At 37.7% G+C, this 25,326-nt stretch overlaps 1 protein-coding gene across 7 annotated transcripts in view; it reads left to right on the plus strand.

Annotated features, from left to right (window-relative positions):
* The first annotated feature begins 320 nt into the window (after positions 1 to 320).
* Positions 321 to 25,326, plus strand: part of LOC106871615 (atlastin-2) — a 76,238-nt gene continuing 51,232 nt past the window's right edge. For 2 of the 7 annotated variants that reach the window (XM_052973525.2, XM_014918169.3), the window contains exon 1: positions 1,210 to 1,453. The gene's annotated coding sequence lies outside the window, so the exon portion shown is untranslated. Of the gene's footprint in view, positions 777 to 1,209; positions 1,454 to 4,196; positions 4,880 to 25,326 lie in introns of those variants that run through there. The other 5 variants (XM_052973516.2, XM_014918168.3, XM_014918170.3 and 2 more) reach the window with 4 other exon arrangements.

Here is a 25,326-nt window from a genome sequence, read left to right on the forward strand (position 1 = left end):
ACAGAATGTCTGAGCTAGTCTCAAAATGCTGACATGAAGATCAATACTTTTTGAAACAGTTTCAACTATAGGTGGGCTGGATTTCCATGCATCATTCATCAAAGAAAAAAAAACAAAACAAAACTCTTTTATGACATACATTTTACAAAATTTATCTCATAAAACTTGTTATAACAAATTTTTAATACTATCATGATACGATTTAGTCTTAGAATCCATTCTTTACAAAACATTTGTAATAATAAGTGTTTTTGATGTAGCTGCTTAGGGATTTTCAAACCATAGCAGAATGATTAAATAGCTTTCTTGGAGATATTTGTAAGTTTTTAGGTTTAAAATAATATGCAGGAAAGTAATAATCCTAATATTAGTATTTACTGAGATTTTTAGATTAAATTCTCAAAAGTTTTTTTTTCCTACTGATTAGAGAGGTGAGATATGATCCGATCATCGTCTCTATATAGACCTAAACAATTGTACTAGATTATCGTGTCTCTGCATGCCAAAACAATTGTATCCAAACTAGATATTTATAGATAACAATCACATCCGAAAACAAAGCATTATTATGGCTGTCAGTTATCTTTTGTTGAATTCACTCACTGTTTAGCTACGTGTTAATGTACAAGTTTTATTCCTAAAAAAAAAAAAAAATAGTTTTGTTATTTTATATTTATTTTACACAAGTCTGACGCCTACCCAACTTGTGTCCATGTGATTCTTTCTTACAAACATTATAGCAGCAGATTTCGTAGAGTTTCCTTCTTTCACTGCTGGTAAGTAGCTACCTTCTCTGTGGACTCCTTACACACACAAAATTGGTCAAACTATTTCCACGTGTCAAAGTTTTCTATAACCCCTCCCCAGCTCTAACGACAAAGCTAAAGCTGACCTTAGAATTTTGTCAGTTATTTTCATCTTTGCTTTGAATAAATTATAACGAAAACTTGTTTCAGACTGGGAGACAACAATGTTTGTAAAACTGCAGACTATAGTAACAAGCTATTAGGTTACATTACAGTTTACTTGGAAGTACTTTTATTTTAAAGCTATTTTATTTTAATGTTTTATCGTAGAAACTTATCTAAGCTCTAATCTTTAAAATACTTAACAATTGTAATAAAAACTGAAATTTTTGTAAAAAAAAGCAGTTTTATTTTGTTGTCTGATGAAATCTGGTTATATTATCAGAAGGAGATTGTTTTCGTTATCACCGTCTGTGGCGGATATTCGTTAATCAGGTGTGGTAAAGGTAAGTGAACGGGAATTGTTATTTTTACTTGATTTCCAGTTGATAGATAACGGTCACAACTAGTGACACAGCAACTAGGATATCATAGTTACAGAAATACAATGATTAACAACACAGTAAACGAGTGATTACCATTAACTCGGGACATTCATAGATGTGACTGTGGACACAAGATTTACTGACGACAAACCAGCAGCCAAGGTTTGCTCTGTTTATCTTATTTTCTTTATTTAACCTACCTCGGTGACAATCATGTTTATTGGCGGTAAATTGAATATATTAGAGAAGAGACACTATCATGTCTTTTATACTTCGTCTTTTACTGTCTAGACGTTTATGTTGATTCCCAGTCGGATTAACGATGAAACAATTTAACAGAATAACTCGGTTTATACTTTCATATTCATAGAAGAGATGTTCATTGCATCTTCTTTAAAGAAACCAATATTCTCAATATGTCGTTAATTTCATATATTTCTTTAATGTCAATAAAAACATATAAACACACACACACACACATATAACGATATTATTTCCAAAAACTTTTGTCTCATGTTAACCTTCCCTTATATTTCTACAAGCTGTTTTGTAGTACAACGTTGCATTCCATAGCAGGCCATGTCGTTATCTAATAACTAAGGAAGGACCTTTTCTAATATCTATCCTCAACGAATCCTATATTTGTTGTAGTTCTTCCAGTGAAAATACCCCCAAACATTCTCTCTGTGGCCAATACTCCTTTGTACACTCTTGTCGTGACCTCTTTATCTTCCATTGAAAGGCGTCATCACAATTTTTACTGTAAACAACGAAACTTTTTTTTTCATCATTTTGTTTCTCGTGTAATGAAGCTTCGACACATTGCTGTTAATACGGCATTATGTTAAACAGCGGAAGTTTGAATGTATATATGAATATTTTAATGGTATATATATGAATATCATATATATATATATATATATATATATATATATATATATATATATATATATATATATATATAAATTCAGATGAGTGGTACAACAAGGCACTATATATATATATAGACTTGAAATTCTGAAGGTTCTAAAACTAAACATAACAATTTTGAACATAATTCAGCTGACAGTACACTTAAATAATACTGAAAATGTTAAGTCATCCAATCTAAAATTATAAATAGGTTGAGATTAATGAGAAATATACTTTTACAATTGAGGCAGTAAGTTGATCTGATACTCGTTGGATAAGCTATGTATATTCAACTTCATGGAGTAGAAGACGGTTAGACACTCGTCTACTCTTGACTCCTTCACATTTCTGTGGTGTATTTTATACACTCGCATACACTCGTAAATACACATTCACACACTTATTGACTATAATGGGATGCGACAGGTTAAATGCTTTCGTTTTTCACCCACTGGTCTGTGTTTAAAACCCGCGATCAATGCTTTTGGGTTGTTAAAATAAGTACCAGTGATGCGTTCGATTTAGTCGACCATAACTGCTTCCAGTATAAATATAGTTTTGTCCCTAAGAAAGACATTTATATTAACCAATTTTACGTTTTTTAATAATTTTCAGTTGAGGTTGATTGGTTTTTTATTTTTTATTGTTTATTTTATGTGGAAAATACACACGTAACTACTCTGTATGCATGTGTGTATGTGTATACACACACACACACACACACACACACACACACACACACACACATATATATATATATATATATTCACATGCATAGACATCCTTTAAATAAAGAAGTCATCTGAGTTGTGTGATATTTTCAGTCAGTCATCAACATTGCTAGACCACGGATGTGTGTGTGTGTGTTTATCTTTCTGTATTTCTCAAGTTGCTCCTCTGAACAGACTTTCTCAACTCGTCTCTATTCTTTCTGTATCTCACCCACAAAACACAACAATAAACCTCTCTAGTCTTTTAATTCTCACAACTTCAATCCACTTATGCTCTTTTGGCCCCTATTTTTCAACCTGCTGAACGAAGTTCGTGTTGAAGATCGACCTCGCCAGTCTGGGGGGGGGGGGTCTGCCTATAAAGGCAAATGAGCTTTGTCTTTCTCTCTTCCATGCAAATAAATTTCATGTCTTCTATCTCGGTTTTGATTAGTTTTATCCAATTTGAAATTAGCTGCAGTAGAAATTGACGTAATTTGTAGATGACAACCCTTCAGTTTTTTTATTCTCCCTCTTAATATCTGTTTAAAAGAGATTTTCCATGTCTTCGATTCTATTAGAAATGTTAATCGATTTAAAAATATTTTCCCTTGATTGCAATTTAATCTTTCATCCTAAACAAATGATCTTTGTTATTACATTATGTAATAATAGCCTCCCTTCTTCGTCCTTATTGATATCAGTTCATACAGATGCAATAGTTGTTACTGTTTAAAGAAGCAGGCCAATTCTGACCTGATCAAGAGATATTTTAGACATGATGCCCATCCTTTTTAAAAAATTTTTATAGTTGCAACGTGTATAGGAACACACATTATCCTAATACATCCATTTTAAAGACAGGTTATTTATTATTTAAGTGAGATTTGGTTGCTATTTCTAGCTGCTCACTCGATCAGCTAGAAACCTCCTCGTTGGTTCGACTTAAGAGTGAGGGTATCAGTTTTATAGAAAGATATATATATATATATATATCATGAATAGTAATATATTTTCTCGTTAAAAATATCACGGTAATTCTATCTTGGTTTTATGAAAACGAATTACTGTTGTTAAGCACCATGTCGGCCCCAAACAAAAGCGTTCCAATCGTGATCATTCTATCTTTTTGTATACCTAAAACTACATTGTCCAATGTGTCCGCCCCCACTTTTCTTTTAAGATTGCAGGGTGTCATTCGGGAGTGATATTTGTCTTCTATTTCTAGCAATACGAGCACCCAATACGAGATATAACAACTTGATAGGTTCGATCGTTTTGTGTGTGTATGCTAAAGATTAATTTCTGTTGCGAGCAGACGCATGGATCCTATTCTTTTCGCCACTACAATTCCCCTCACAATTAACATTTCTTGTTGTTTAACCCCAGGTCAGCCCCGATCGAGCAGACCTGTAATCAGAGGTATAAACAACGATCATCATCTCGTTTATTTTATTCATGGTGTATCTATGGCTACGTTCATTTAACGTTTGACGGAGATTCAACTGCTTTTTCTAGTAGGTTAAAGTGACCATCTTGACTTAGTGGATTACTATTCCTTCATTTATATAGATCAGATGGAGAGGATGATATAGGTTAAATGGATCTCCGAGTCACTGAAGCATGATGTAGTTGGTCAAAGTCTCTCTCTCTCTCTTTCATTTATACTACCATCTCCTCGGTATGTTATACAACAATATAAACTGAATCGACCTCCACTACCACCAATAACACCACCACCAACACCACCGCCACCATACCGTCAGTAAATTGTTTAGTTGTAGCAGAAGTGACAAGATCGATGGGATTTCTCACACAATTTCAAAAATAAACAAGAAGAAGCAAGCGAGGAATAAATGGATTTATTGCAAAATTAACATTGTTACCATAGTTACTCATAATTTATCTCTCATCTTTTGAAAATATTTAAGGAATCTCAAGAATTTGGAAGTTTCATATGTTTAAGGTAACGCGGACAGTTATATAACTTTCCATTTGTCGACCGTCGTCGTTGCAGATACATTAGCATGGTTTGGTTAGATGTCTGTCATCCTATTTAAAAATTTAAATATCATCGTGTTTTATGTTTAATTATCCTGTGATGATTAGAAGGGTTTGTATTGTAATAACATACATTCCTCCACATCAGAGCCTTAAAAAAACATTGTCTTCGTCGTGTTTCTGACTATTTTCGGTTAGAATACATACATATATATACATGCACTAATACACGCACTAATTATCAAACACGACTTTGTTTTTAATATATTGGTTTCAAATATCAGCACAAGGCCAGCAATTTAGGGAGGGAGAAGGGGGTAAGTCGATTACATCGACCCCCCCCAGTGCTTAACTGGTACTAATAACTTTTTTTAATGTATTAAAGTGTTCAAAGGCGGCGAGCTGGCAGAATCGTAAGCACACCGGCAAAACGCTTAGCGGTATTTTGTCCGTCTTTATGTTCTGAGCTCAAATTCTGTTGAGGTCAGCTTTGCATTTAATCCTTTAGGGGTCGATAAAATAAGTACCAGTTGAATATTGTGGTCGATGTAAATGATTAACCCCCCCTTCCCCGAACATGCTGGCATGGTGCCAAAATTTGAAACGAATATATTAAGGTGCTGAACACAGACAAATTTTTTGATAATTTTATTTAAAAATTTTAGTCACAAAATTATTCAAATTACGAGTAAAATCTGAAATATAATGTTATCTAAAATTTACTTTAAATATCATTTATTACTGAGTGCAACTAGATTCCCCATTTCTTGATAAACATTCCACTAGCATACACATGGTGTCACATTCATGATGTTCTTGAATAACCGTCATTTTGTATGGTGGGAACTTGTGATCGGATTGCAAATTCTCCTGACAATTCCAAATCGGAAGTTTAGGCGCAGGCGTGGCTGTGTGGTAAGAAGTTTGCTTCCCAACCACATGGCTCTGAGCTCAGTCCTACTGTGTGGAATCTTGGGCAAGAGTTTTTTTTACTATAGCCTTGGGCTGACCAAAGCCTTGTGAGTGGATTTGGTAGACGGAAACTGAAAGAAGTTAGTCACCATGCCAGTATGGACGGTGGATGTTAAATGATGATGATGATGATGTGTGTGTCCCACCACTGCTTCACGACTGGTATTGATGTGTTTACACACCCATAACTTAGTGGTTCAGCAAAAGAGATCGATAGAATAGATATGAGGTTTTAAAATTCTTCAGGGTTTTGGACTAAAACAAAGAAAAGATAAAAAAAAGTTCTGAGGCTGACTGTTTAGAAGATTTCAAAAAGACTTTCATAACTTGTGCATTTTCTGGAGTTAGAACACTCTGGGGGTCCTCTGGTAGTTTTCTTTTTAGCACTGAGCTGGTGGCCCTGAAATTTTGCTTCTATAGCAGTATGGATTTTTGATCTGGTGTAGCATCATTTTGATTTAGTGTGAATAATACGAGAAGGGTGCTGCTGCATTGCAATCACAGATTCACCATTATTGATGAACATTTTCAACATCAAATGCATGAGTTACCCACGAGGGAAACTAAAAAAAGAATACCCACATAAAGACATCTCCAGCACCTGTCTAACTTTACTAACACCACACCAGCAGCTGTGTAAAACATGAGCAGTTTTCTTGCTGCACCCTGTATATTTCTGTCTATTCTGATTTACATGAATTTTTTGGTGGTGGTTTTCGATGACAGAATCCAAGAACTTCAAGTAGAAATAACTAATTCTCCCTCCTCACCTGAAAACAAAGTAACTTATGGATTAATAAATCCTCTTTATCTTCAGGACTAAAGCTGGTGGAGATGGAGTATATGTAATCTGGGTATACCCCCCCTTTTAAATTTTGTTTTTTTTACGGAATCCCACGTTTTAGGTTATGGAGATTCCGATTCTGAAAAAAGATTTTCAAAAATCTCAATTTCAAAATTTCGACCCCCCCCCCCGGTTTTTATATAGATCCACAGGGTAAACCTAACCCTAACTCAAACCCTAATCCTAACCCTAACCCTGACCCTAACCCTAGTTTTGTGAGATTTGGCTGTTATTTCTAGCATGTAAATAGCCTGCTTGGTGGGAGGGGAATTGAAATTTTTCAAAAAATTTTTTTTCAGAATCGGAATCTCCATAGCCTAAAACGTGGGATTCCGTAAAAAAATTAATAAATAAGGAAAGGAAAGGTTCAGATTACAAATAGTCCATCTCTACCCTAAAGCTTATAAATGTGGAAGGATGAGGATAGTGGGATATATTATATATTGTTTTTATTTATGTTCTGTGCCTACAGACGTTGGTGATTATGGACCTTCTTTCTCTACTGTTCCATACACACCTTAGTCAGTCCGTCTGGTCAGCTGGTCAGACACCTGAATATCTTCTGCCTTTGTTTCTCCCAGTTTCTTCTTCTTTTCAAATGAATATATTCTTTCAGATGAAAAAATATATATATACAGGGTGTCCACAAAGTCTGGGTACATGGGATTAACACATACTTTAAGAAATTATTATTTCTGATATCTAATTGTTTATGTTATGATTTTATTTACTCTATGTACTCAGACTTTGTGGACACCCTGTATATCGCATCAAAATATTATTTGGTGCACTACACCCAAAATAGTTTGTTAGTTCTTAAATATCTTTGCATAAAGAACCCTAAACCACTCCTATATAAAAGCTGAAGATTCTCCCCTTCCCTCTCTGATCATCTTGGGGTTTGTTATCTTTTATGAGCTCTGTGATTTTTGCAGCTAGTTACCTCTTTTCTATTCTTAACTTTCATGGTTTTGTGAAACGGATGGATTAATATTTTCAACATATTTTACTGTTCACTATAAGTTCTGTCTTGAGATTGAGAAAAGATCTTGTTTAACCCTTTTCATACTCACCCACCTGAGATTGCCTCTGGTTCTAAAATATAAACTTACTATTTTAAAATGACTTAAACGAAAACTTTCAACCAAAATTTCGAGCTAATTTGTTTCAAACACCAGATTAACAATGCGAGTTATATAACTAAATTCTTCATAATGTTTTTTTCTTTCAAAAGTTGACATGAAAGCAGCGTATTTTAACTGAAATATGGTAACGAAAGGATGAAAGCAGCGTATTTTAACTGAAATATGGTAACGAAAGGATGAAAGCAGTAGAAAATATTGGATCAATTTTCTTTTTAACTTTTAGTAAAAGCTGGTAACATTACAGTCATTTCAGTTAACTTTATCAAGTGTTACTAACCAGAGGGAAACTGGACATCTGGCTTTTATCTGGCTTACTTCAGAATATCTCTTAGGGCTATATTGAATTGTTTGAAATTATCTTATCGTATATTTTCTTTTTTCTAAGTAAGATATATATAAACATATATGCGTGTCTGTGTATATGTATATATATATATATATATATATATATATATATATATATAAACATGTGTGTATATATATATATGTGCGTGTGTGTGTATATATATATATACATATGTGTGTGTATACACACACACACACACACACACACACACACACACACATATATATACATACATGTATATATATATATGTATATAGATGTCACAGTATTGATCAGACCATCAGATGCTATTATATACTGCTGTTCACAATACATTTTCAATTCTGTCTTGACTGCACCATTCTTTTCCATCTTGACCCAAATTACTTAAGTAGATCATCATCTCATCATCATTGTGGAGGCCTTCCTAGTGGTCTTTCTGATCTCTTGGACACCACTTGACAACTGCACTGGCCCACCTGTTGCCTGTGAACCATTGCAACATGTCTGCCCCAGCGGAACTTGTATGTATTTTTCATTGGTCATTCTCCATAGACATCATTTGTGAACCAATGCTGTCTTCACTCTTGTATCCAGTTTTGCTGTTCTCTGTTTGTGCACACTAATATTACACACCCAGCAAAATAGGTTTCATTCATTTCTTTCTAGCTTTCGCAAATCCTTTGCATTCTGTATCCATGTCTCACCACCATGTAACATTAGCATCATACAATCTGATCTTTAATTGAACAGAGAAATCCTTTGTTACCTGCAGAGTTAATGGAGCCTTGAACATTTTCCGTTGTTTTTACTCTGGCTTCTGTGCTCTCAGAGAAACACTATCCATTGCTAATTAGATCACAGAGGTAATAAAATCCCATATTAGAAATTTGTCTGACAGAATGAAACATGTAATGGTGAATAAATAATAACAAAAATTTTTCCAGTTTCCATTTTTGATATATATATATATACATACACATACACAAACACACCCATGTATGTATATGTATAGTTGAAATTTACAGAAAAACAAAAGACGAAGACAGGTGTATAAACAACAAACAGGTGTATTAGTTTAACACTGAGGAAGGTGAGAAAGTCTTTTACGTTTCGAGCCTATGCTCTTCAGCAGAAAGGAACACAGAAATAAGCAGAGAGAGAATAAAAAAGAGACTTCTGGAGCTAGCGGTCAATCATGACGGCTGGCTATATATGTATATATGTACATCTTATTTCTTTATTGCCCACAAGGGGCTAAACATAGAGGGGACAAACAAGGACAGACAAAGGGATTAAGTAGATTGCATCGACCCCAGTGCGTAACTGGTACTTTCATACATTAGCTTTTCAACACTTGGTATGAAGCCACTGCCTCCTCTCAAATACTCTCCCTTCCCACTTTGTTGACGGGGTTATTTCCTTTTTTCTCTTCTTGTCTTGCAAGTTACTTATTGACTTCACTAGTGCCAGTGGCACGAAGAAAGAACCCCCAGTATGCTTGATGAAATGATTGGCTTTAGGATGGGCATCTAGTTGTAGAAACCATGTCGAAGCTTGATACAGCTCTGTGGCTCACTGGATTCTGTTGAACTGTTCACCTCATTAAACGATGTTGAGGCAAATGATAATTAGCTGCTAATTAAAGTACTTCTCATGTGAAGATAATGATTAGTAAAATCCACTTAGGTTGCATGCCTTATTATATATTTGAAGGGTTGTGAAGGTTCGTGGCTTAGTGGCGAGGGTATTTTGGCTCATGATCGTAAGGTGAGTTTGATTCCTGGTGCTGCATTGTGTCCTTGAGCAAGATACTTTATTTCACATTGCTGCCATCAAATCAGCTAGCAAAAATGAATTGTACCTGTAATTCAAAGGGCCAGCCTGGTCACATTTGGTGTGTCCTGCTGAATCTCCTTGAGAACTGTGTTAAGGGGATATGTGTCTGTGGAGTGCTGGAACACTTGTCATCGTAACTGATGGAGTGCCATTTATCACATTTGAAGGGCACAGTGTCACCCCCCCCCCCAACATTCTTTGTAGATTGCTGACTTTGTTAGGGTGTTACACTTCAGCCACAATTCCACCCCATCAACCTTGGCTGTGCAACTTGATAGATTCAAAGATGATGATGGTTTTGCAGAGGTTCTGTTTTCAGGTGAGTAAGAGAACAAGGGTGGGTGTTGTGAAGGTGGTTGTCTGTCTGTCAGTCAAGAATGTATGCGAGGGTTGGTACTATATTTGAATTCCACCAAATGTACATGTGAGGTTGAGAGAGTGAGAAATGGAGAGATATTATGGCCGTCTGTTGTAATGATGGATTTGTTAATTAGAAATCTAATTAATGCTTCTGTTTAACATTTCAACTCTTTGGAAGTTGATGGAGCTGCTGCCAGCATTGATAACAGATGATTTCTTTGTAGAAATGGAATTCTGTGTTGGTATTAAGACAAGACTATAATGAACTGTGATTGAGCTGGATTAACATGGGATAGAGCAGGATTAATGTGAGATGGAGCAGGATTAATGTGAGACGGAGCAAGATTGACGTGAGATGGAGCAGGATTGACGTGAGATGGTGCAGGATTGACGTGAGATAGGAGCAAGATTGACGTGAGACAGAGCAGGATTAACATGAATCCTGTAATGGTAATGTGAACAAGATTTAATAATGAGTATTGAACTCTGAAATAGTATGAATGATTTGTGACTATTTAAAATCATTGTAAATAATTAACTGTTAGAGTGGAGTACATTTGTATTAATCACCAGTATTGGACTAACTACATTATTTTGTTAAAGCCCTTTACATTATGAGTTCAAATCGTGTCAAGGCCTTCTTCATTTTCATTGTCATAGGGTTCTTCATCCTCATCATTTCTCTGTTTCCCATGGTGGCTTAGATTGAACAGTTTGACAGGTTCCGATGAGCTGCAGGACTGCATAGAGCTCTAATGTCAGATTTGGCATAGTTTTTAGGTAGGAATATCCTTCTTAACAATAGCCACTTTACAATGGGTATTGGATCCTTTTCTTGTGCCACTGGTCACAGAATAATCTTGGCCTGTGGTTAAACAACGACAGTCAACAAGCAAGTGTTGATCCAGTCTCGGTTTGACATTCAGCATCATTAACCCTTTCGTTACCATATTTCAGCTAAAATACACTGCCTTTGTTTCAATTAATTTTGAAAATAATAAATGATTTAGTGAAACAACATTTTCATAATTAAGCTGGTTTTTTGGGACATAAATTAACATGGCACAGGAGTGGCTGTGTGGTAAGTAGCTTGCTTACCAACCACATGGTTCTGGGTTCAGTCCCACTGCATGGCACATTGGGCAAGTGTCTTCTACTATAGCCTCAGGCCAACCAAAGCCTTGTGACTGGATTTGATAGACGGAAACTGAAAGAAGCCCATTGTGTATATATGTGTGTGTGTGTGTTTCTGTGTGTGTTTTTCTCCCCACTATCGCTTGACAACCGATGCTGGTGTGTTTACGTCCCCGTAACATTAGCGGTTTGGCAAAAGAGACTGATGGAATAAGAAGTAGGCTTACAAAGAATAAGTCCTGGGGTCGATTTCTTCGACTAAAGTTGGTGCTCCAGCAGGGTCGCAGTCAAATGACTGAACCAAATAAAAGAATGAAATTTTGATGGAAGGTTTTAATTTAGATCACTTTAACACATGGCATTTGTATCATACAATTAGGGGTATTTTCAGGCAGGTTGCTATCAAATAGGTTGAAATACATTAGTGTTACTTGTAGTTTAGGTTGGAATGGTTAATATTAGCAATTTCATCAATAAAGTACTTGTTTCAGGAGTTGATGTGTTTGAGCACCAATTGGTGGAAATATATTCTGAAACAAAGGAAATTGATGGGGAGTTTATTGTTCACTGAAACAGCCATACAGGTAGAACTGTGATGCAGATGTTGGTTTAGTTCCACTTGTTGCTGATGGAATGGTGAGGGGATGAGCGGTTCCACTGCTGTTGATTGCATTCTTCTTGTTTGTGTTGTGAACAAAGGAAGTTTTGTTCAATTTCTCTGTTTCCTGGATTGTTAAATGCTTTTTTCTTTGATTCTGATGAAGTCAAACCTTCCTCAGATATTCTGAATGCGTGTGTGTGTCAGCTGGACTGTCCTGACGTTAGCAGATGTTATATTTACTGGTATGTGTTGGTAAAAGCTGTTGTTTGAATTAGTTGTTACATTACTTGTAGGACACTATGACCATACCTGAATAGGTCACCAGAATACATTTGCTAATGTGATTCTATTGTAGCCTTGTAAGTAGACTTGCTTCATTGAAACTGAAAGAAGCCTTTTGTGTGTGTGTGCGCGTACCATGCACCCACACATATATGGATGGATGGATGGATATATATAGGCGTGTGCTACTATCTCCTTACCTTGAAATCTCATGATAGTTTTAAATTGAGTGTCACCATCATGCAAGCAGCGTCTTTCATTTCCGGTCTTCCATGAAAATATGTCTGGTCTTAGGAAGAGGGGAAGTTATACGATTAGGCCACCGACCTTTTACTGTAGCAGGCAAGAGAGAGTTCTGTATAATGTGGTTGTAAGATGTCCAGATCCATAACAAATACTTTTGGTTCCCTTTCAACCACCACTTCCTAAATAACTCTCTTTTAATCGTTTCTTGCGCCTCCCAATCAAAGAACCTGTTGCAGTGTGACATGTCACATCTCTTCCTTTCCTCACATTAATTACATTTACCTTAATTACTCCACTGCTGCTTTGAAAATGAGTTTTATTATTATTTTATTTTATTCTATTTTGTAAACATTGGTGCAGGCATGGCTGTGTGGTAAGAGGCTTGCTTCCCATCCACATGGTTTTGGGTTCAGTCCTATTGTGTGGAACCTTAGGCAAGTGTCTTTTACTATAGCCCTGGGCTGACCAAAACTTTGGGTGGATTTGGTAGGTTGGAACTGAAAGAGGCCCATTGTGTGTATATATATATTTGTGTGTGTGTCTGTGTCCATACCACTTAACAGGTGTTGATGTGTTTATGTCCCCATAACTTAAAAGTTTGACGAAAGAGACCGATAGAATAAGTACCGGGCTTATAAAAAATAAGTACTAGGGTTGATTCATATGACTAAAAAAAATTCTTGAAGCTGGTGCCCCAGCATGGCCACAGTCTAATGACTAAAGTGAAAGATGAAAGATAATAGCATTGTTGCATTGTTTGTTCTAGATTTCCTTTGGGTCGGTCACTGAACCTTTGCATTCTTGACGAGTGACACAAATTCATAAATTTTCTAACTAATAAGCGCACACACTTGTCAACCAACAGCAGGCATTGGTAACATCAACTCTGCTGAGGTTTCATGCATTGATCAGTCTTGAGATATGGTCAATAAATAACACTTGTCCAAGGTGCCGTATATTGGAGCGGAACTCAGGACCATGCAGTTATGAAGTAAACAGCCCTGCCTCTAATCCATTACGTTGTGATTGTAACTTTGTTCCGAAATGTTATTTTAGAATTTGATCTTCAGTTTTTAGCGATCAATATCTTTCTTTGATTAAGGCAGTGAGCTGGCAGAAACGTTAGCACACTCAGAAAAATGCTCTGCAACATTTCATCCAGTTCTTTATTTAAGAGATGAGGAATTATGTACATTATTTACATTTGATGGATATTTGTCCTCATCTTGTTTGTTGTTAACACATTTCGGCTGATACACCCTCCAGCCTTCATCAGGTGTCTTGGGGAAATTTTGAACCTGGGTTCTCATTCCTAAGGTATTTTTCAATGTTGTTGTTGTTATTATTATTGTTCAGGTCACTGCTTGGAATCGAACTTGGAATCTTGGGGTTAGTAGCCCGTGCTCTTAACCACTACGCCATATACTCACGGGCATATGGTGTAGTGGTTAAGAGTGCGGGCTACTAACCTCAAGATTCTGAGTTTGATTCCAGGCAGTGACCTGAATAATAATAATGATAGGACCATTGAAAAATACCTGAGGAACGAGAACCCAGGTTCAAAATTTCCCCAAGACACCTGATGAAGGCTGGAGGGTGTATCAGCCGAAACGTGTTAACAACAAACAAGATGAGGACAAATATCCATCAAATGTAAATAATGGAAATAACATTCCATCCATCTTTACGTTCTCAGTTCAAATTCCACTGGGGTCAGTTTTGGCATCCATCCTTCTGAACACTGGAATCAATAAAACTGAAAATGCTGGGTTTGTGCCAAAATTTCAAATCAGTATCTTTCTATGACAGTGAGCGAAGCAAACATTACGAAACACTGATCTGCAGTGTCCTTCCTCTTGTACAACAACTGTTCAGTGCTGAGTGTCTGGCTAGAGACTTTTGTTGTTTTTGTATTCTGGATGTTTATGTTACTGTGTACCAGTGCAATGTCTGGCCAGCTTTTATCTCGCTCAGTGCTGTGTCATCATTGAGCAGTATTTTATATGTGTTGTCTCATTCATCTCCAAATTCACTACAACCTACACCAGTGGTCTCCAAAATATCCACAGTGGTTCTCAACCCTTTTATTTAAATGAGTTTTCCAACAGACCCCTTTTAATATGCTTATCCTTTTTATATATATATATATATATATATATATATATATATATATATATATAGACTCTTTTACTTGTTTCAGTCATTTGACTGCGGCCATGCTGGAGCACCGCCTTTAGTCGAGCAAATCAACCCCAGGACTTATTCTTTGTAAGCCTAGTACTTATTCTATCGGTCTCTTTTGCCGAATTGCTAAGTTATGGGGACGTAAACACACCAGCATCGGTTGTCAAGCGATGTTGGTGAAGACAGACACACAAACACACACATACACATATATACATATATACAACGGGCTTCTTTCAGTTTCTGTCTACCAAATCCACTCACAAGGCTTTGGTCGGCCTCAGGATATAGAAGAAGACACTTGCCCAAGGGGCCACACAGTGGGACTGAACCTGGAACCATGTGGTTGGTAAGCAAGCTACTTACCACGCAACTACTCCTGCGCCTATATATGAAATTTTTAGTTTAGTTTACAAACTCCCAGTACTACCTTTGCAGACCACCAAGGGTCTGTGGACCCCAGGATGGGAACCACTGACCTACAGTTATTAAATCAATGACAGTCTCTAAGTAATCAATCATTCTGCTAAAAATGGCAGCTAAATATTCCTCAAATCACGTCTTACTGTCTTAAAAAAACTGCATTGGATATTGTGGTCCTAGACCATCTTATCTTTTTCCCAGGCACAATGTACCAAGGCCCACATTATCCAGTGTGTCCTTTCCTAGGACACTAGGATGTAATTTGAGAGGAACTTGGCTGCTATTTCTCACATGCTGAGCAACCACATAGATGTCCACTCTCTCTCATTGGCTCAAAATGCACTGATTGATCTCTTGTTTGATGCAGTAACTATAGTAACCTTATAGTTTAATTAGAATAATTTTTTTTTTGTGTAAGTTTAGTATTAATTTTATTAAAATGAAATCTACAGATTTGCATACAAGGATTGTTACATGTGTGAGAGGGTGTCTGTCCCAGCTCTTATCACATGCTACAATTATTAATCACATGTTCAAAAACACAAATGTCTGATTGACTTCCACAATGGGAACTTAACATATTTCAGTTACCATTAATATTTATTGAAAAGTAGGGCAGCAGAGGGCAGCACTGATAGCAACAGGATCATTGTATCAGTGACTCTGGGTCCTGCGTTCCAAATATCATTGTCGTTAACTTTGCTTTCCAAAGTATATCTTTTATCTTTTCTTTTTATCTGTTGCTTGTTTCACTTATTGGACTGTGGCCATGTTGGGGCAATGCCTTGAAGGGTTTAGTCAATCAAACCAATCCCATTACAGATTCCGTCAGCTTCTTTTGCTGAACTGCTAAGTTACAGTGATGGAAGGAAGCAAAGCAACACTGGTTCTCAAGTAGTAAGGGGTGGGGTGGGATGCAAAGACGCGTACGTACATACATGTGTACGGCAGGTTTCCATCCAGTTTCTGTTTACCAAGTTCAGTCACAAAGCATTGGTTGGTCAAGGTCTGTAATAGAAGACACTTGCCCAAGGTGCCATGCAGTGGGGCTGAACCTGAAACCATATGGTTGCAAAGTGAGCTTCTTAACCACACAACCATGCCTGTGCCATATCAATAATACTCATCATCATCATCATCATCATTTAGCATCTGTTGTCTATGCTGGCATGGACTGGGCAGTTTGACCAGGGCTGGTAAGCTGGGAGGCTGCACCAGACTCCAATCTGATTTGGTATGGTTTTCTAATGCCAACCACTCCGAGAGTGTAATGGGTGCGTTTATGCGCCACCGGCACAGGTGCCATTTGCGTGACACCAGGATCTGCTATGACTGCTATTTTGCTCAGCTTGATGGGTCTTCTTCTCAAGCCCAACGTAATTTTATATTTCTTTATTGCTCACAGGGGGCTAAACATAGAGGGTGCAAACAAGGACAGACAAAAGGATTAAGTCGAGAACATCGACCCCTGTGTGTGACTGGTACTTATTTAATCGACCCTGAAAGGATGGAAAGCAAAGTTGACCTCGGTGGAATTTGAACTCAGAACATAACAGCAGATGAAACACCACTAAGCATTTCGCACAACATAATGCCAAAGGTCTTGGTCATTGCTTCCATGAAGCCCAACACTTGAAAGGAATTCAGCCAGTTTGCCTCTGTGAGGTCTAATGCTCGAAAGGCGCTCTTTATATACCACTGGCATGGGTGCTAGTTATGTGACACTAGCATTGACCATGACTATAATTTCACTGTTTATCTTTAATATGTGAGGTGGTGGGAGGTCTTGCATTTAAAGGCAAATCACTATGGAGATAGAGAGTCCGTGTTGCAGATATTTCCATCCGAGGTTTTAAGCTGTTGCTGTGTAATTGTAATTTCAGAAATACTAATGTGGACTTGTAATTGCACAAGTCTGCAACTTTAATTCCCACGTTCAATGTGTTGATTGTTGTTGTTGCTCTTGATGTCGAGGGTTGGAGTGTTATAAATGGTGGACTTTGAATGATGATGATGATGATGATAATAATAATAGTAATAATTACATAGATATTTTCTGTATTTTCTGCAATTATTTTCAGGAATTGTTATCATAAGGAGTTTTGATAAGATAAAAAAAGACCAACAAGAAAAAAAAAAAAAAAACGAAGCTTATTGGATCATTGTTTGTTTAATTAAAGTGATTACTTCATATCTAATAATATATATTTTTTTTTAATATGTATTATTGGAGGGCCTAGTTAAGACAAGTATGAACTGACTGTGAGCATAGTTTGAACTATTGACCTTTCATCACCATACTGTTAATTTCTCTGTGTATATTTTGATACATCTATCTACATCTGTCTGTTGTGAAGGTGCGTGGCTAAGTGGTAAGGGTATTTCATTCATGATTGTAAGGCTGTGAGTTTGATACCTGGAGCTGCATTGTGTCCTTGATCAAGACACATTACTCCATGTTGCTCCAGTCCACTCAGCTGGCATAAGTGAGTTGTACCTGTAATTCAAGAGAGACCAGCCTTGTCACACTCTGTGTCATGCTGAATCTGCCTGAGAACTACGCTTAAGGTACACTTGTCTGTGAAATGTTCAGCCGCTTGCATGTTCATTTCACGACCAGGCTGTCCCGTTGATTAGACCATGTAGATCACTTGTTGTAATCGATGGAGTACCAGTTATATCTGTCCATGTTCTTGTCCCTTCTTTATTTTTAACCTCTTAACAGCTTTCATAAAGCTCCCTTTCTCTCTCCTATACTTTCTCTCAGTAAGGCAGTGAGCTGGCACAATCATTAGCACACCAAACAAAATGCTTAGCAGCATTTTGTCTGTCTGCACATTCTGAGTTCAAATTTTGCCGTGGTCGACTTTCCCAGAGTGAGTCTGTGTATTCATAAAATCCTACTGAGATTATTCATATTCTTGTCTTTTCTGCCATACAGCATTGCACATCACACTGTGTCTACCTTTCATGTGAAGAATGATCCTGTTGTTATTCATGCGTGCACACAGCAATTTTTTGTTTTTTTCTTCTCTCCTCTCTGATAAAACTAAACTTTATTTCCTTTTGTAATGCTTACTCTTATGGTCAGTCTAGTACACTTAGACAGACTTAGTGTGGGGCTTAATTGGTTAACCCATTTCACAGTTCTTATTTCATATTCTATCAGATTAAAAACTTGGATAAAACTTTGCAAGATTCAACTGTGTTTAAAGAATGAGTAAATTCAAAGAGTTGTGTTTTACTGACATGACAGTGCTGCTACTGCTGATAATAATAACAATAATAAGGCGACAAACTGGCAGAAATGTTAGAATGCCGGGTGAAATGCATAGTGGCATTTCGTCTGTCTTTTCATTCTGAGTTCAAATTCTGCCGATGTCGGCTTTGCCTTTCATCCTTTCAGGGTTGATAAATTAAGTACCAGTTGCTTACTGGGGTGGATCTAATCGACTGGACCCCTTCCCCAAAATTTCTTGCCTTGTGCCTAGAGTAGAAAAGAATAATAACAATAATAATAAATGCCCTGATGCAGTGGCCTTCATGGCTTCTGATCTTAATTGATTGGAAGTGATATTATGTACATTGTTTTGTCTTGATATAAAAGATGGGCTACAGCAAATATTCTGGTCAATACCGCAAATTTATTTGTCCAGTTGAGCATGTCCCTTAGTGTCTGACGATATGTGCATCCCTGATCATGAGCAGAAGTAGTGGGGAAGCACCATAGCCATGTGTTGAGAGGAATTCTTTGCGGTTTGGATAATTCACCTTTGGAAACATGGGTTCAACATCCTTAAACAACTCTTATTCAGGGGCCTTTTGAGCGGGATGAGCTACTTGACCTGAAGAAAATTCTAACTGGACCCTACATATAAGGTCATGCACTATTTATCTTGATATGAGATCACCATGTTGCACACATATGGTTGTGATGCATGTTCCTTGTGTACCCTTATCAGACGGGTAGTCATGATGGGTATACTGGGCTTCGTATATTTGTACCCCAGTGTCACTTTGATGGCATGCTCTGCTCTCTCACTCAATAATAATAATGATAATAATAACCCTTACTACTATAGACACAAGGCCTGAAATACATTGATTCCAGTGCTTAACTGGTACTTGTATCTTCAACCCCAAAAGAATGGAAAGCAAAGTTAACTTTGGTGGAATTGGAACTCAAAATATAAAGACAGACTAAATGCCGCTTTTTGCTGGCATATTAACGATTCGGCCAGCTTGCAGCCATGGTAGCAGTAATCACCATCATGAACCTCATTTAACATCTGCTCTCCATGCTGGCATGGGTTAGATGGTTTGACTGGAGCTGGAAGTGGCACCCGGTTCCAGTCTGATTTAGCATGGTTTCTAAAAGCTGGATGCTCTTCCTAACACCAACCACTCAAAGAGTGTAATGGGTGCTTTTACATGTCACCAGCACGGGTGCCATTTACATACCACCAACAACAACCACGACTCAAGGGTGCCATATAAATGGCATCATTAACGACCATGATTCCTGGGTGCCATTTAAATGGCACCATCAATGGCCACAACGATTCACAGGTGCCATTTACATGGCACCATCAATGACCACAACTATGATTTATGGGTGCCATTTATATGACACCACCGTGTAATAATAATAGCAATAATCCTTTCTACTAAAGGCACAAGGCCTGAAATTTTGGGGGAGGGGACTACTCGATTACATCAATCTCCAGTATGCAACTGGTACTTATTTTATTAACTCCGAAAGAATAAAGAGCAAAGTTGACCTTGGCAGAATTTGAACTCAGAATGTGAAGACAGATGAAGTGTTACTAAGCATTTCACCCAGCATGCTAATAATTCTACCAGCTTGCAGCCTTGATGATGATGATAATAATAATAATAATAATAATAATAATAATAATAATAATAATAATAAACCCTTTCTGCTATTGGCACAGAGCCTGAAATTTTGTAGGAGGGGTTAGGGTTAGGGTTAGGGTTAGGGTTAGGGTTAGGGTTAGTCTATTACATTGACCTCAGTGTTCAGCTGCCACTTATTTTATTGACCCAGAAAGGATGAGTGGTAAAGCTGACTTTTGTGGAATTTGAACTCGGAATGTAAAGTTGGAAGGAATGCCACTAAGCATTTCATGTAGCATGCTAATGATTCTGCCAACTTGCCACTTCATATATTTGTAGTAGTAGTAGTAGTAGTAGTAGTAGTAGTAGTAATCCTTTCTACTAAAGGCACAAGACTTGAAATTTGGGGAAGGGGTAAGTCGATTATATTGACCCCCTGTATTCAACAGGTACTTATTTTATCGACCCCGAAAGGATGAAAGGCAAAAGTCAGCCTCGACGGAATTTGAACTCAGAACTTAGCAACTGCAGTAATAATGATGATGAATAATAATCCTTTCTATTATAGGCACAATGCCTGAAATGTTGGGGGAGGAGGCTAGTTGATTACATTGACCCCAATGTTTCACTGATGCTTAATTTATCGATCCTGAAAGGACGAAAGGCAAAGTTGACCTTGGTGGCATTTGAACTCAGAACGTGAAGATGAGCAAAATACTGTTTTGCCCAGCATGCTAACAATTCTGCCAGTTCACAAGAGGAAAGGGTCAATCAACCAAATTGATTCTAGTTCAACTCCGGAAGGACAAATGACAAAATTAACTTCATCAGGATTTGAACTCAGAGTGTAAAGAGCCAAAACTAAATACTACAAGGCATTTAGTCTGATAATTCTTCCACTTGACCGTTTAAAAAAAAATGACAGTAGTAATAATAATAATAATAATAATAATAATAATGTTCATTCAGTGTTAACTCACTGATATTCCAGTCTTTTGTAGTTTTAAGGTTTCTTTTAGCCATACAATTCAAACCTTAGAAGATAAAAATAATTTCTGGATTCCATCTTGCTGCATGACACTTTGGGCAAGTGTCTTCTACTGTAGCCTTGGGTCAACCAAAACCACCACCACCACCACCACCACCACCATCATTTAACTGCCATTTCTCCATGCTTGTCTAGGTCAGAAGGAATCTGTGAAGGCAGATTTTCTGAGGCTGGATGCCCTCCCTTTTGCCAGTCCTCATCCAATTCCAGTCAAAGTGATATTTTCCCATACCACAGCATATTTTTCTCAGAAGACCAGTAAAGAACAGCATGGCTTTCTTACCATCCTGTGATGTCATGACAAAGGAACATATACACATACATACGTATATGCATTTGCATCCATTACACTCTTGGAATGGTTGGCATTAGGAAAGGCATCCAGCCGTAGAAAACCATGCCAAAACAGACCGGAGTCTGGTGCAGCCCTCCAGCTTGCCAGCCCTGGTCAGACTGTCCAACCCATACTAGCATGGACAACGGACGTTAAATGATGATGATGATGATACAATGGGCTTCTCTTAGTTTCTGTCCATCAAATCTACTCTTGGCCTGAGGGTGTAGTAGAAGACACTTGCTCAAGATGAGATTGAACTGGAGACTACATGGTTGGGAAGCAAACTTGACCGCACTGTCACATCTGTGCCTTAGGAGTAGATTTGCTAAGAGGAAAACTGAAAGAAACCTATTGTATATGTGATTGAGTATGTGTCCTTGTCTTGGCATTGTATAATAGTTGTCAATGAGCCTCACTGTTATAAGCAGTGTCATTCATTTCCAGTTCTTTTCAAAAATATGTTTAAGGAGGAAATGTCATCTTGGTTGGAAACAAGGTGGGGTTTGGTGACAAGAAGAGCATCCTGGCCCTTGCAAATCTACCTCACTAACTCTGTCTCACTCATATCAGTATGAAAATGTGGACAATAAAATGATGATGATGATAGGTATGTGCGTACTGTACTATTTCATTCATGGTAATGTGTCTGGGTCAGCCTTTTATAATTCCAGCTTAGAATAATTGCAACACAAATTTAGAAAATATTCTTTTTTTGTATGTGGATCATTTAGGAATTTATTTCAAGGCCTTTTTCTTTTTGTTAATAAACAAAATGTCGTTGAATTCCAGTTGACTTCCACAGACATGAAAATGCTTGAAATGTTTCTTTCGTTTGTGAAAACAGAATCTGTGTGAAGGACTCCCCCCCACCCGCCACCAACTCAAATCCTTCAGTTTTTTTGTTCTTAAAATGGTACAGTACTAAGATCTCAATATAAAGGGAAGCATCAATTTTGTGGTTGCATATAACTTGTTTAGCCCTAGGTCAGATTGGATTGATCAAATCTATGATCACTGACACTCCAGCTATGACCACCACTGCGTTTTTTTCTCAAGACCATCATCATCATCATCAGTATCCTCATCATTTAACGTCTATTTTCCATGCTGGCATGGGTTGGGCAATTTGACAGGAGCCAGCAAGCTGGAGGGCTGCATTGTGCTCCAATTATTTGTTTTGGTACGGTTTCTACAGCTGGATACCCTTCCTAATGCCAACCACTTACAGGGTGTCCTGGATGCTTTTTACATGGCACCAGCACATGTTATTTACATGACACCAGCACGGGTGGTTTTTATGTGGCTCCAGCACAAGTACTCTTCATATGGCTCCAACACGGGTACTTGATACATGACACCAGCACTAGTGCTTCATACCTAGTACCAGCATGAATGCTTTACATGTGGCACCAACATGGCTGCTTCATGTGTGGAACCAACACAGGTGCTGCTTACATCAGTGTTATATCTTTTTTTCTAAAAACTAACCTGATTTGAAAGAGGCTTTCCTCTGTTATTTCTAGCAGTCAGCGGTTCCTTCTACAGATGTAGAAAGAGGAAGAAGACTTGGAGTGAGTTATAACCTAAAAACTATTATTTAGGTGATTATCTGATAAATACATTTAATTAAATAGAGTGATTAATGAAATGATTCCCGTAGCTGCTCTTTTGTTCTTTCAGTTATTGATCTGAAATTTATTTCTTATATTTCCTGATTTACTCCCCTGGCCTCCATTCAATATATTTCTAGATGGCATCAAATCTAGACTTTCTCAAAATCATTTACTAATTAACCAAGTTTCTAATTAAAATGCACTTTTCTTTTAGAAACGGTCAACTTTTTTTTTTGTTACCTTTTATCTTGTTCTTGTTTCAGGCTTAGGCTGCGGCCATACTGGGGCACTGCTTTAAATTTCTTTTCGAATGAATTTACTCCAGTACTTATTTCTTTCTTTTTTAAGCCTGGTAATTATTCTATCAGTCTCTTTTGCCAAAACTGCTAAGTTATGGGGACGTAAACACACCAACACTGGTTGTCAAGCAGTGTAGTGGGAAACAGACACACACACACGATGGGTTTCTTTCAGTTTCTGTCTACTAAATCCACTAACAAGGCTTTCAATGGTCCAAGGCTGTAGTAAAATACACTTGCCTAAGGCGTCACACAGTGGGACTGAACCTGGAACTATGTGGTTGGGAAGCAGGTTTCTTACCACACAGCCACACCTACATATCCTTTATTTGGAAGATGAATGGTGACTTCCTTGACCTTGGTCATTGTAGACTGATGGAGCTCTCTGTAGGTTGGATTCTATGGATTCATTATGGATCTCTGTCTGTTGGTGCCTGCAGGGAAAGCACGGACGGGGTGAGGACTTGCCCTTCCTGTCACCTGTCACTTCACAATGCATTTGGTGCATTTTATCGTGGCATTGAAGTTGCTAATCATAATCCCTCTTACACAAGGTGTGTCTATCCCTCTTGACAACCTGACTCAGTTGGTGGGGGTAGTCTTTTTCTTTGTCTTGTGAATTACTTGGTGACCTCACTAATACCAGTATCATCATCATCGTTTAACGTCCATTTTCCATGCTAGCATGGGTGGGAAGGTTTGGCAGAGGTCTAGAGATCCAGTGGCTGCACCAGGCTCCAATCTGATCTAGCAAGGTTTCTACAGCTGGATACTCTTCCTAATGCCAACCACTCCGAGAGTGTAGTGGGTGCTTTTTACGTGCCACCGGCACAGGAGCCAGTCAGGCGGGCTTGGTACCAATCATGTTTGGATAGTACTTTTTACGCACCACTGGTGCAGGGACCAGTCTGGGAGCACTGGCATTGGCTATGTTAGGTTGATGCTCCTTATGTGCCACTTTCATGAGAACCTGTCAGGAGGTGAAAAAAAAAAAAAAAAAACAGCCAGTAGATTCTGAAAAGGTGGTTGGTGTTAGAAAGGTCACCCAGCTGTAGAAAGTATGCCAGAAGAGACAAGTGGAGCTTGATGCAGTCCTCCAGCTCATTAGACCCTGTCCAACCATCCAATCCATACCAACATAGAGGACTGAACATTAAATAATGGTCATGACGATGATCGTCATCATTAAGTGTCTGTTTTCCATACTGGCATGAGTTCTGTTGGAAGTGGTAAGGCTGGGGGCTGCATTAAGCTCGATTGTCTGTTTTGGCATGGTTTCTACAGATGGATACCCTTCCTAATGCCAACCACTTTACAGAGTGTACTGGGTGCTTTTTTTCATGTGGCATCAGCACCATATGAAAAGGACTAGGTGTGTATGCAGTAGAAAGGCTTGCATTGAAATTACTTTAAAACTAAGATAAACTGTTATTTTTTTTTCTCTTCCTCTCTATTTTATTGTAATGTAGTTCTGTGTGTGTGCGTGGTGGTGGTGGTGGTGGTGGTGTTTTGCTGTAGTTTGATGATATGATGTGCTCTGCGTGTGGTGATAGTGATATAGCGACATCTGTGCCTGGTGTAGCTACTGATAACAAAAAAAAAAAAAAAAAAGCTATGATGAATCATTGTATTTATTGCGCGCATGCACACACACACACACACACACACACACACACACACACACACACACACACACACACACACACTATGTTAAATTATCTCAAACATGTTTCTGTTATTTTTTAAAACTAAACACACACTTTATTCTTTATATTTTGAATATAAGAAAATTGGAATAAGATATTCCTCTCTAACTTTTAGATCTTTCTCTTCACTATTACTGAGTATATCATTAATTGTTTGTATTATTTATATTTCTGTTTCTCCTCTTTGATTCCAAAAA

Source organism: Octopus bimaculoides, chromosome 1, assembly GCF_046866305.1.
Source record: "Octopus bimaculoides isolate indiv1 chromosome 1, ASM4686630v1, whole genome shotgun sequence".
NCBI classification, from domain to species: domain Eukaryota; kingdom Metazoa; phylum Mollusca; class Cephalopoda; order Octopoda; family Octopodidae; genus Octopus; species Octopus bimaculoides.